This window comes from Aquila chrysaetos, chromosome 19, assembly GCF_900496995.4.
Source record: "Aquila chrysaetos chrysaetos chromosome 19, bAquChr1.4, whole genome shotgun sequence".
Taxonomy (NCBI): domain Eukaryota; kingdom Metazoa; phylum Chordata; class Aves; order Accipitriformes; family Accipitridae; genus Aquila; species Aquila chrysaetos.
In genome coordinates, this window is record NC_044022.1 from 10,682,619 (window position 1) to 10,695,200 (window position 12,582).

The 12,582-nt window shown below is 37.3% G+C and overlaps 1 protein-coding gene across 4 annotated transcripts in view; it reads left to right on the forward strand.

Moving 5' to 3' along the window:
• Positions 1-12,582, forward strand: part of CWF19L2 (CWF19 like cell cycle control factor 2) — a 94,152-nt gene that overhangs the window by 45,484 nt on the left and 36,086 nt on the right. The window lies entirely within an intron of this gene.

The following is a 12,582-nucleotide window of genomic DNA, read 5'->3' on the forward strand; positions in this document are numbered from 1 at the left end:
GACCAAACAATCAGTAGTTATCCAAGTACCTAATCCTTTTCTAATAATTAATGTTTTCACTTATAAAAAGGAGCTATGGTTTGGAGTTTTTGTTTGGTGGTTTGGGGTTGTTTTTATTTTTCAGTCTCAGGCTTTATATATAAACCTAGCACTACCTGATGAAGCTACTCTTCTGTAGACTAGTTAATTTCTGTGTTACAGGCTGCAATTAGATTTTCTAATGCTTTTCCTCACTGTTAAGCACAAGGTCCTGATTATGGCAGACCAACTTTCTGATCTTGTAAAAACCTTTTTTAAATCCTGTTTCTGTATTAGCTTAATACCTTTTGAAGTTATAATAGTGATGCTTATTACTATGTTTACTGAGTCTTTCTTGAAATACTAAATTTTTAACCTAGTTAGAAGTTTGCTCTTGCTTCCCTTCCTCATGCTGCTATTTCTCTTAATCTGATTTTTTTTCTGCTATAAGAAACCCAAATCAAAGATACGAGTTTTATACAGTGGCCTGCTGTTACAGACCTGTGACCATTTTAATTTCATCTTGTTGTGTGATCCAAACCTTGGTCTTCCTATGGAGAATGGTCTGCCTACTGATTTTATAAGTATTACCTCAAAGTTGACAGTTCCATTATTTATAACAAATGGCAGAGCCTGAAGGGTAGCTTCGGTGCTTTGAAACCTACGTTACATGGGGACTCCAGGTAGTGACTACACTGACTGCAATGATGACATGTGCCCTTATAAATAGCCAGCACTGAAGGAGGCAGACTGCTCCCTCTAAATGAGATTGGCTCATCCTTCTGGTAACTGTGGTGATGGTGTGTAAATGCACCCTGAGAACCTAACAGAAGGGTAACTGATGTGGGAGAAGAAAGAGTAATGGAAGAGAACAGGAGACAGTGGATGGAAGAAATAGCTACATCCAGCACTCTGAGAAGTGGTACGTGTCTTCTAGACACTTACTAGATATTATAATGTAAAGACAGACTTTTCCAATGGAGGAAAAAGATGATATTCAAAGCATTTTCATTGGCCATAGACAGTAAGGGAAAGGAAACAGGTTGTATGCTTAGTCCAGCATCTATTTGTCCATAGCTAGCATTTAGTTGTAGAGGATTGTTCCTTGCTGAAAAAGATTGTTGAGCTTTGTTATTGCTTCATTACACTGTGCTGGTACCATTTTAGTGTAGCTTTCGGTAAACATTTGCAGACAGCTCTCCAACTCACGCAGCATGCAGCTTTTTGTTGGCTGAGTAATTAAAAAAAAAAAAAGTTTGTTTTTCGTAGCTCTGGTTGCTCCCTATCTCACAATATACTGACTCTTAAAATATATTTTATTCTCTTTAGCTATTAATATTGAAAACCAGTTCCAGTTGAGTAGATCCTATCTCAGATGCTTGGCCTGCTTACTCCCTTTGTTCGGCTACTCCAGTGTCTGTTCCTCAAATTAAGCTGTCCACTTGGTGGCACAGTTTTTCCATTTCCTCCTGCTGGATTATGGAACAGGCATCATCTCTGGAGAGTTCAAAAATCTTTTTCAGAACTGCGTTTTATTTATTTATTTAATTTAAAGCATTTATCTTTCAAAACCAGACTTGCCTGCTTTGTTCAGTTGGGTGTTAATCACCGTATAGCGGTTTGTACATTTGGTGAGAACAACTGTGTACTTTGCATATTTAATTGGCCTGAAGTAAAAATTCATGTTCCTCAATTAATGTCAACAAACAATTCCCCTCTGATTCTGTAAATACACACTATCTTTGTTCGTTTCAGACTGCAAATTATATAGTTTGTGTAGCAGTCGTCACAAGATTCAGGGATAGTGACTGAGCCTCTTCTCCAGTTTCAACTTTAACATTTAATAATATGTATCCTATTTAGAGTACTTTAAATATAGTTTTTTAAACCTATATTGTACTTATATAGATAGAGATAATATTTATCTGTTAATTATTAATTAATATATTACTATCACTATTTCTGTTTATAATATAGCTTATTAAATAAATATTATTAAATATTAAACATATTAAGCCATTAATTCAGAAACTTGAGAGGTTTAAAGTAAGCTATGTAATGCCATGCCACTGCATGAAGAAGTAATATACCTTCCAGATATTAAAAGCAGGTTAAAACAGAAGCAAAAAGCCAGACTCAAGTGAATCTCTACATAAAGCACAAAAAGATAATTCTTGCCTCTTTTATGAAAGATGGTAACAGTTCCTGGGAATATTTGTAATGTTGCCTGGACAATTCCACAGTTTGTTAGTAGGAAAGAAAGTAGTTAGTCTATTCTTGTGCTATGCTGACTGGCACATAGGTGTTACTGTATACTATGTTGTATAGTTGTAGGAATGCAAGTCTATAAATTTATAAAGAAAATATCAACAGATAAAGTGAGAGTTTTAAGTACACTCTTTCAGTTAGATTGGTATCCACACTCCTTTAAATCCTTCAGTAAAGTCTAATACTTCTGTGAGTCATGGCTTTTCCCTGCAAAGGCTCTTTCCCAGTATGCCACATTTGTTCAAGTGTAGAGGAATTCTGTTCTTTATTATGCTTGTGTGAGTTTGTCCATTGCAAATGTTAGATGCATCGCCCCTTAATTCCCAGAATCAGCCTTTGGTGCATTTTAAAAGTTTATGTTGTAGTTGCCACCTTCTGCTATTTTTGTACTGAGACCTATTTAAGTGATATAATGCATGCTGAAGAATGTGGACATTATGTATTGCAATTCTTTTTGGGAGCTCTAGTGAAAATAATCTCTTCATGGCAGCTTGCTTGAAAACTCTTTTTACTGATAATTCAATTTAAAGATGATTCCTAAAGTTTGTTCTGTTTTTAAAAAGAAAAAAAGTTGTTAAATAGGAAAATCTTATCTTTAGAATGCAAATAATTAAGTTATTATTCAAATGTCATCATCTGATACTGCTATAACCATTTGAACATCTTTTTTTTTTTCTACCAGAAAGCTTTCTGCTTCTGATGTGTTTAGAAATAGCTTTAGTATTTATTGTTAGTAAGATCCTCCTCAAAATCAACTTTTGCTTTGCCTTTTTATGTTAATACAATTAACTTTCTATATTTATGCTGTGTTTTTAATTCAGTTCTATTTAGACAGGATTTTGACTTCTGAAGGATGTCTTTGCCTCTAATAACATCTTTAATCTTCTGAATAATCATGCCTGGTGTATTTGATCCATTGGATTCATCTTGGTTCATAGTATGCATTTATTTCTAGTGTCTAACATGACTTCACATTAATCTTCATGCTGTCCATAATTATTTTATCCTTTTATCTGCTCTTTTTAATTTCTCTTTGATGAACTACTTTTTTTGTACCTTGTCTTCTAAAGCTAAATATCACTATAGTTTTTCTGCCTTTTCCTTTTCTCTGAAATATTAAATCTAAATACGTTATGGTCAGTCTCACATGCCTTGTGTCAGGACTCTGGACTTTTTGAAGTTAGAAGAACCCCCCCCCCACCCTCACAAAACCCACAAACCTGCCAGCTCTAGGATTCTGAATCAAGTAATTCAGTATGTATTATATCTAAATGTTTATTCTCTGCATCATTTCATGTTGTGTAAATCAGAGCCTGCTGAAGTCTCTCATTAGAACTTACTAATGCCTTACTTTCTTCCTCTCTAGTTTCACTGTATGCATCTGTGGTTCCTAGTAGTTTTCTAGCCCTTCTTGGTTTTAAAATAAACCACCAAAACCCCAAACATGATGATTCCATATTCTTCTTAGGCAACCGTACTGTTGTTCTACACGCCTTAATGTTAGAAGAACCTTTCTAACACCTAACTTGCATTTCTTCTGCAATTTAAACCTTTTAGTTTTCCTCTTATTCATCACAAAAGGTTTTGGCAAGCAGAATATGAGTTTTTGTAACCTACCAGCATGTGTTCCCTAACTTTGTCTTCCTTCTCTTCTAACTCTTTTTTTTTTTTTTAAAAGAACTTTTTCTTGTGCTCTAGTCATTCTTCTTGCTTTTTTCCAGTTTCTCTCCTGTTAAGTTTGCATGTTTCTTGAAGTGTAATGCCCCAAATAGGTTGTGAGGCCATCTGAAGTTTTGCGTGTTGAAAAATGGAAGTATTTCCACACAAGTCAGCTTATACTGGTATACATCTTGTATATGTGTTCCAGTATAATGCTTGGTTTTTTCCACAAAACATAAGTTTACTTGGTTTGTGAACCATTCTGCATCTCCAAGATCAAAGCATTCACCTGGAGAAAAGATCATACCTAGACAGGACTACTTCTAAAAACAGAAGCTTAACAGCAGCTTAGTGTTTGGTGGCAGCTACTGAGTTTTATATCATGCTAAAATAACAAAATGCTCTAGTGCTGTGTTCAATTGGGAATTGCTTATTGCTAGAATAAATACACAACTTTGAAGGGCCTCACGGGATGATATTTATCGAGAAGCTGAGAAAGTGATTTTTGAGGCAGAACTACAGCACCTAAAGGTGGGAAGGAAACATATGCCTATTTATGTGGATGATCATTAAACATGGAAATAAAGCATTGGTATCTGTATCAAACATGATACTTTTACTTTAAAACATTCCAGAAACATGTCCAAAATCATACTTCTAAGTCAGAAGTTAATCGTTTATGGGCAAATTTGGTCATTTTTCTTCTCTCAGTCTATAAAAGGCTTTTTTGCAAGAAGATTGGGGTTTAGGTGTTTGATTACTGTATTGTATTTTTGCTTGATATTCAGTCAGATGTTTTAAGCTTGGTAGCAGCCTATGGGGAGTGTAATACTTGAAGTGAAACAGTTGATCCTCCTGAGGATGGAAACTTAATGAAGAATTTGATTATCAGATGCATTAAGAGAAAGGAGAAACATTTGAGTGGGCACAGAGGCAGCTCTATTTTATCGAGTTCCTTCTCCACCCCAACTGATTCCATGGTTCAGATCCAGAAGATACTCTTCTACTGCCTGTATATCAGTATGTTGGCATGCAGAAACAAGAAGATGAAAGTGCAGCTGTTGTTAGGATCTAACATTTTGGAGCTTGTCTTCAAAGGCACATAAACCCTGTTTTTCTGACATGTAGAACACCTTGTGAATTCTGCTCATTTGGGGAAAATAATAGGCTACTCAAAACTTTAATCTTGGGATGGATGTTGTAAAAAGGAATTGGGTGCTTGTAAGTTGACTTAAGAATCTGATGTTTACTATTCTGTCCAGTTGCTGCAGCATTGCTGTTGTAATGTCTATTGTTTTTAGTGATTTATCTTTTTGAAAAGTCATGTATGCAATGAGGTGAAAATTTAGAGACTGGGAGTGGAAAAGTTGCGGCCATTCCTTGTGGAAAATTTCCATCCTTTTTCTTGTCTGAGCAACACAAAGATGTGGGGAAGGAGGGACGATTCGCCTAAAATCAGCATCTTTTTGGAGACTCCATGGGGGCAGCAGGCCCCTTCACAGTTTTCAGTGAATAATCTAACAAGTAACCATTTCTCAAGGGTCCTGTTTATGTGAAATCCTCAGTCAGGTGCATCTTTCCACTCGTTCAACTCCTGTTATTTGCTGCTCCTTCTGTGTGTGGATTTGACTAGTCCTCTTGGGAAAGCTGCTGTATCCCTACTTGGCCATGTGGGTTTGGTAGGTTTGAGACAAGTTGGGTTTTTTTCCTCTACAAAGTTCTGTTTCGTTTCAGACTCTGGATTTTTGAGTTTTCACTGCAACATCTGTGGTTGTATCTTCAGCTTCCAACCTTGTAGTTATCCAAGTCTTTAAAGAACATGGCAAATGCCCTGTGATACGTTCTGTTGGTGTTAACTTCATTTTTGCTTTCCCTATCTGCCATGTATAAATTTTTAAAATTATTCCCTGTTTCCTTTCTACCTTTTCGTACTGCTCTTTTTATGATTTTTCTCTACATGATTATCTTGTGTTAAGTCTAAACTACTTAGCCTGTGAGTGCATTTGTCTTTTCCACCATTTCAGACAGAATTTTGTGCTTATTTCAACCAAATGTTGCGGATGGGTGAGTTTCTTGTTAAGTGAAGTACTCCTTATGAAACATTCCTCCCCCCCCCTTCTGGTTTTTCTTTGACTTTCCTCTTCCCCAGCTCCTTCAACTGTTAAAATTTTCTACTGTCTGTAACAGTACTGAGCCTTGCTAAGTCATAGGTTGTTTAGCCATTACAATATTCACAAATATCTACCTATTTTGTTTGGGTTTTTTTTTACATGCAGAAAGAAATGACCAACACCCTAGAAACTTGCATCAGTTACCTCTTCACTATTATATCCAGGATACTCCATTTGCATTTATATCCCATTTAAAAGTGTGATGTACATCCTGCTGCTTTTCGCTCATGTTGTTCTTTCTCCACCCTGTTGTCCTTTGTCTTTGCTCATCTGATGCTGATCATTTTTTTTGTTGTTGTTATGTTTTCAAATTAATAGTGCTTTTAATGCTGTAGCGGTAACTAGGTCTCACACCTGCCTGAACAACATAGTGATGACATGAAAACAGTCGTCCCCCCCGCCGCCCCGGTTGTCTCTGTCTCTAGCCAGCTTTGACCTTTAGCACATGGCAAGCGTGAGGTGGAAGCACACAGCCTTTTTCTCCTGTTGCAATGAATCACCTCTTCTCTCCCTCCCAACAGAGAGAAAACACCTTATCTTCTGAAAAAGTAACAGCTGAGGCATGTATCTGGGTGATGCTGGAAATAAGTACTGCTGCATGTATATTCTCTGAAAATACCGTTATTGGAGCCAGACTAGTGTTGGACATCTTGGTTTGCTTTGCAGAATGAGATTTGCCTTTGGTGGTACAGAAGAGAGAAGTTTGGATTACCTAGACAGCTTTTTAGTCCATAACTTCCACCTTCGTGTGACTTTTCTTGGAAAAATATAATTAAGCCATTGAAGCCAGCATACTTCAGTATCTACAGAATATTCAGACTTTATTGGGGTTTCTGGGACAAGCTTTCATTAGGCGAGGATGGCAGATGTAAAGCAGACATCAATTGTTTGGTGGAAAATAGCTTCAAATTGAGATTAATCTAAGTTGTTTATAAGATTTGACAAAGGCTGCCCTAATATCACCAGATTCAGTGATGTCCACATTATTTGCTCTAATTTAATCAACCAATTTACCTAAACATCTTTGTAGTGTAATCAAGAAGCTCTCAGGCTTTTTAATTATTTTTTTTATTCTTAAACTTTTAGAAAGTTAAATACTTATTTTTCTGGTGAAGAATTTCTGCCTTTGTAAAAATTTTTTATATGTATATATATATATGTGTGTGTGTGTATTTATACATCTATACATACATATATACACCTTTATTAAATCTGAGAACACCCCTGTGAAGGGGGAATGTACTGTTGTCCCTGTTTTGGAGGGAGCTGAGCTGACCTGGCTCTTGACAGGATGTCCATAATCTGAAAGGACATCCATCAGCTGAAAAGGTAGTAACTTCAATTCTAAATGAGAAGGTAGTTGGTGGGAGCACTTGAAGGTATGGGAAGGCTGAGGGCTGGGTGCATAAAGGGAGTGATACTCCTGTGCTTTACTTGTAGGCAGCTGGCAACAATAGTGTGAGCTGCAACTCTTAAGTACCTAGAAATGGAGTTTGTAATAGCTGAGGTGTAAGGAAGTATTTAAGAAGTCATGTGGGAAATGGATATATTCATTCTGCTCCCTGGTATTTTGTCTGAAGGACTGGAATCCATGGGAGTGCCTTCATCACTGAGCTATATGATAATGCTTCATTTTCATATGTGCTGATAAATTCTGTCTGGCTTAATGAGTCCTTTGTGTCTATTTTTCACTCCTGCTGTACAGGTATTCCAGGCCTCTTCTTCCTCCTCTCTCTGCTTGGTGGGTAGAGAAGTTGTGGGAGATAGATTTGTAATCTTCCTGAGCTGCGTTGAAGTTAAATAAGTGAATGATATTCCTCTGGAATATTTTTACAAAAGGGTATATTTTTCTGAATTAAATCTGTGGCTGCAGCCCATTTTAATGAACTCAAGAGTGTTAATGGGCACTGGATGTGAACTAAGCCAACCAGGGATAAAACTTAGGGATAAGGGTGTTTAGTCCAACTATTCTGGTTGGGTTTGGATATGGAATAGATGTTAAGCCACCCATCTCTGGCAAAATGGGAGCAGTTTTGGGCGTGTTCGGAAGCATAACTCAGTATGACTCTAGAACTCCACCAGGAAAAACTTAGGTGCCCATAAAATCTTAAGTGCTGAAGGGTAGACTAGGAGTTCAGGGATTATACTTTTCTGTCCAAACTAGGTAATTCCTTGAGACAGGTGTTTGCTTCTGGGCTTACAGTTCTGAATGTGCCCAATATAATAAGGATTTACACTATCTGGCAAAATGTTCCTGTTATACAAGGAAATTGAGGGATCTCCTCTCTGCTCATACAAGTGATAGTGATTTTACTATCCATTCACCTGTCACCAGCTGACAGATTGAACTGAAGCCAGGCAATTGGCAGCTTGCTTCTTGGGTTCTGATAAAGAAAAATCAACATTACCAGTAGTGTTCATATTAACCTTCTGTATCTATGTCTAATGGTAAGGACCACTTTGTGAACTTCTTTCTTTCTGATATCCAGCATTTAATGTGTTCACAGCTGTTCTGTTTTTCTTCTTTGTACTATAATCTCGGTCATAGTCTGAGAGTCATAGCTAATAGGGTTTTTTGTTGGTGTTTTTTTTCTTTTCCCACCTTCAACTGAAGTAGAGATTAGGAACATAATGTAGAATGGACATGCGCTTTTTTAGGATGGCATCCCTATGTAAGTTGTGACATGGATCTTGTGATACCTTTTCAATGGTGATCTGCCTTTCAAGTTTGAAATGAAAGTTTAAAAAAAACAAACCAGAGGACTAGTTCTGGGTTCTGTCTTCTATTAGTTTAGGTCCTGGGACATGGTGCTTTGTGAACTCCAGCATTGCAAAAAAAAAAAAAAAAAAAAATTGTGTTCAGAATGGTGATAGAAGTAATGAAAGGAAAATGACACCGTTTATCTTAGTTTCTCATTGGTCTTTATTCAGTTTAAATAGAAGATGTATGTCAGACAAAGGATTCAGTTGACTGATTGCACTAGTTCTAGATTGAGTAACTCCTATTTAGAAGTTTTGAACTCTTACACCAGTTATAAGAAGCATATTAAACAAAAAAGAAAATACATAATAATCTTTTTTTTGGCTCATAGGTCATAAAAAGGTCTCCATGCTTTGTCAGATAATAGTAATTGTGAAATAGTTGGTAAGATGTGCATTTAGTGCTGTTAGTCTCATTAAAGAGAGCAGATTAGAACTTGTTGACTGCAGTAATAAGCAAACTGGTTTTTGCTAAGAATAAAAAATTTCTTACTGACACCTGTTGATTACAAGGAAAGCAAAGGCAGTGTGGAGACTTACAAAGCTCTAGCTCCATTGTAAATAAGCAGTTGTATTATGTTCTATATAAAGAACGCAGGAAGTCTGCTGAAAGACTGTTTTGTATTTGTAACAATGTTAAATGTTAAAATATAGAGTAGAAAATTTCTGAAAAACTTCTAGCTGATAGTACAAAAGATGTTAATCTGAAAATACATTTACAAGAAATGCATTTCTGTTTAGTTTTACAGAGGGGGGAAATGATAACTTTCTATCTACTTTTTTTTTAGTATTTGACAAAACTGATTATTTCACTTAACCATGTTTCAAGGCTACATACTTATATCATTAAAAAAATAAGAGTTATTTCAGAATGTTTTTCTACTGTATTTTGTCCAGAGCTAGAGCAGTTTTGGGAGAATGAATGCTTTAATCTTGTTTCAGTTGCCCATTTCCCTCTGTAATCTTACTAGTTTATGGGATCTTTTGAAAATGACTTTTTTGCAATTCTTCTATGGGTCGTAAATTGGTGTAATAAATTGCATGTTCATGATTCAGGGTAGTGTTTTGGCCTCTAGAATTCTCATTACTTTATATAATCTACGAGATGGAAAATGCAGCTCAGGATGTGATTACCTGACTTACAAACCCATTTTTTGATGTGCTATCAACCAAGCATCCCAAGTCTTTTTTTCTACAGAGTTGCCCCCTAGTTTGTCTTAAACCTTTGCCAATGCACGAGTTTTTCCCAGGTGCAAGACTCTGCATTTGTTTGAGGTTCCTGTCAGCCTGTTTTTTCAGGTTGTAGAGCTCCTTCTGAATGGCAACCCTACGCTTAAGTCTATCAACCGTGTCCCCATCCCACCTATGTGGTGTCTCGGCAAACTTGCCAGAGTAATTCCATTCTGTTCCATTGTCCAGGGTGTTGAAGTTAAGTTGCGTTGATAGAGATCAACCCCTGAGGATAGCATCTGTAACATTGTGCTAGTTAAACTATGAAGAGTGCCAGTTAGACCTCGGAGTATTGACAGGTACTCTTTAAGCCTGGTAATCCAAACAATTTCCCACCCGTCTTGCAGTCTATGCATCCCTCCAGTTTGGCAACAAAAATACTATGAGACTGCATTGAAAACCTTGCAAACTTCAAGGTAAACAACATCCCTGGTACTTTCCTTTTGCACTGAACCAGTCATCTCACTGCAGAGGGCAGATTTATCAGGCATGATTTGCCATTTGCAAATCCATGTTGGCTGTTTCCAGTCACCTTGCTGTTGTTCTTGGGCTTGGAAGGGGCTTCCACGAGGACTTGTTCTGCAGTTTTTGGGGGACTGAGGTGAGGGTGGTCATCCTGTTGTTCCCCAGGTGTTTCTTCTTCAACTTTTTGAAGGTGACCTTTTTCCAGGGGCATCCACCAATCACCACTACTCTTCAGATATGATAGGGAGAGACTTCTTGTCCAGCATAATATATGCATCCCATCTAGATCCATAAGCTAGCATATTTCCAGTTTGGTTAAATGGTCCTTAAGTTGATCCTTCTTTCCTGCAGGTAGTACTTCTGTCCTCCATACTCTACTGCTAGGCACTGGGGCCTGAGAAGCCAAAGAGTAGACCTTGCTGGTGAAGATTGGCAAGGTATTGAGTGTCTTAGCCTCTTTCATGTCCTTTGTCACTAGGTCCTTCCTCTCTTTCAGCAGTGGGCCTGTGATGTCCTTGCTTGTAGAAGGATATCCAGTATGCTCATAGAATCCCTTCTTTTTGTTCTTCGCATCTCTTGCTAGTTTTAGCTTCAGCTGTGGTTTTTCTAATTCTATCCCTGCATGCCTGGAAAGTGCATCTGTGGTCCTGCTGGGTAACTTGGCTCAGGTTCCACTTTCTGTAAGCTTCCTTTTTGTTTTTAAGCTTCCTTAGAAAGTTCCACATTTAGCCAAATAGCAGATCAAATGGACCCTTCTCATCCTCTGTGGAGGTTGTCCTTGAAGATCAACAGCTCTCTTGAGCACCTTTGTCATTCATGACCATCTCTCATGAGATCCAGTCAAGCAGATTCCTGAATAAGCTGAAGTCAATTTTCCTATAACCCAGTGGTTTTTCTTTGTTCTGTTACTTGCCTTCCTCATTTCCCTTAGAATCTTAAGCTCCACTCTCTTGTGGTTGCTGCAGCCAAGGCGGCTGCTGACTTCCATGTCCCTTATTAGGCTGTTTTTTAAAAATTTGTGAGTAGAAAATTCAGTAGAGCAGCACTCCTAGTCAGTTTGTTCAGCATTTGTGTCAATACTTGTCCTCAATGCATTTGAAATCTGGATTGCTTGTGCCCTACTGTGTTGCTCTTCCAGCAGATGAACTGGTGGTTCTATTCCACCATGAGGACCAAGGATAAGTGTGTGAAAGCTTCCCTTGTTGCCCTGTCCTGTGTATGCCTCTCACCTCATATCTCCAGCACCTCAAGAGCTTGGTTTAGTTACATTTAGAAGACACCTTCCTCATGATTCCCAAATTTCTTTTGGTATGTAGAAGCAGTAATTAAGTAGAAGTGTAGTTTATATGAGACTGAATGTGTTTGCCATCCAAAGACAAATGACTTATTTTTGGCGTATATCAGGTAAATGCTTGGTTTTGTTTCCATATATTTCGGCACACGAACAGATGATTTAAATGTTGTCATTTCTGCCTCAGTCTATAATTTAATTTGACCTAAATAATCAATGTACATCTACTCATCTATTTCTTCTTCACCATAGAGATACTTGTGTTGAGCTGTTTGTATTTCCTATACTGCATATCCTAGGATCAAGATTAAAAAAACTTCAGTATTACATTGTGATAAAAGTGATCTGTACTGGTGGTAGGTGCAGTGTAGGAAACAAAAGTCTGATCTAATGTGTTGAATGTGTTGAAAATGTGTTGAAAAACAATAGCTAATGTTTGGGCTAGTTTGTTAGCCAAGTTTAAAAAGGAAAAAAATATACCAAACAAACACTGCCCCCCCCCCCCCCCCCCAACACCCCCAATCCACAAAAAAGCCCAAAAGTGGTGACGTGCTGCAGCTTTTTGAACAGTTTTCAGGAATACACTGTTTTAATGGTGGTGGTATATATTAATTCAATATTATCTATTTGTCTTCAGAAGTATTGTATTTCTTCTGGGAATGAAGCCTTATGAAAAAGAACAAAGAATACAAACTTGGTTGTTTTTGGAAAGGGTTTTAA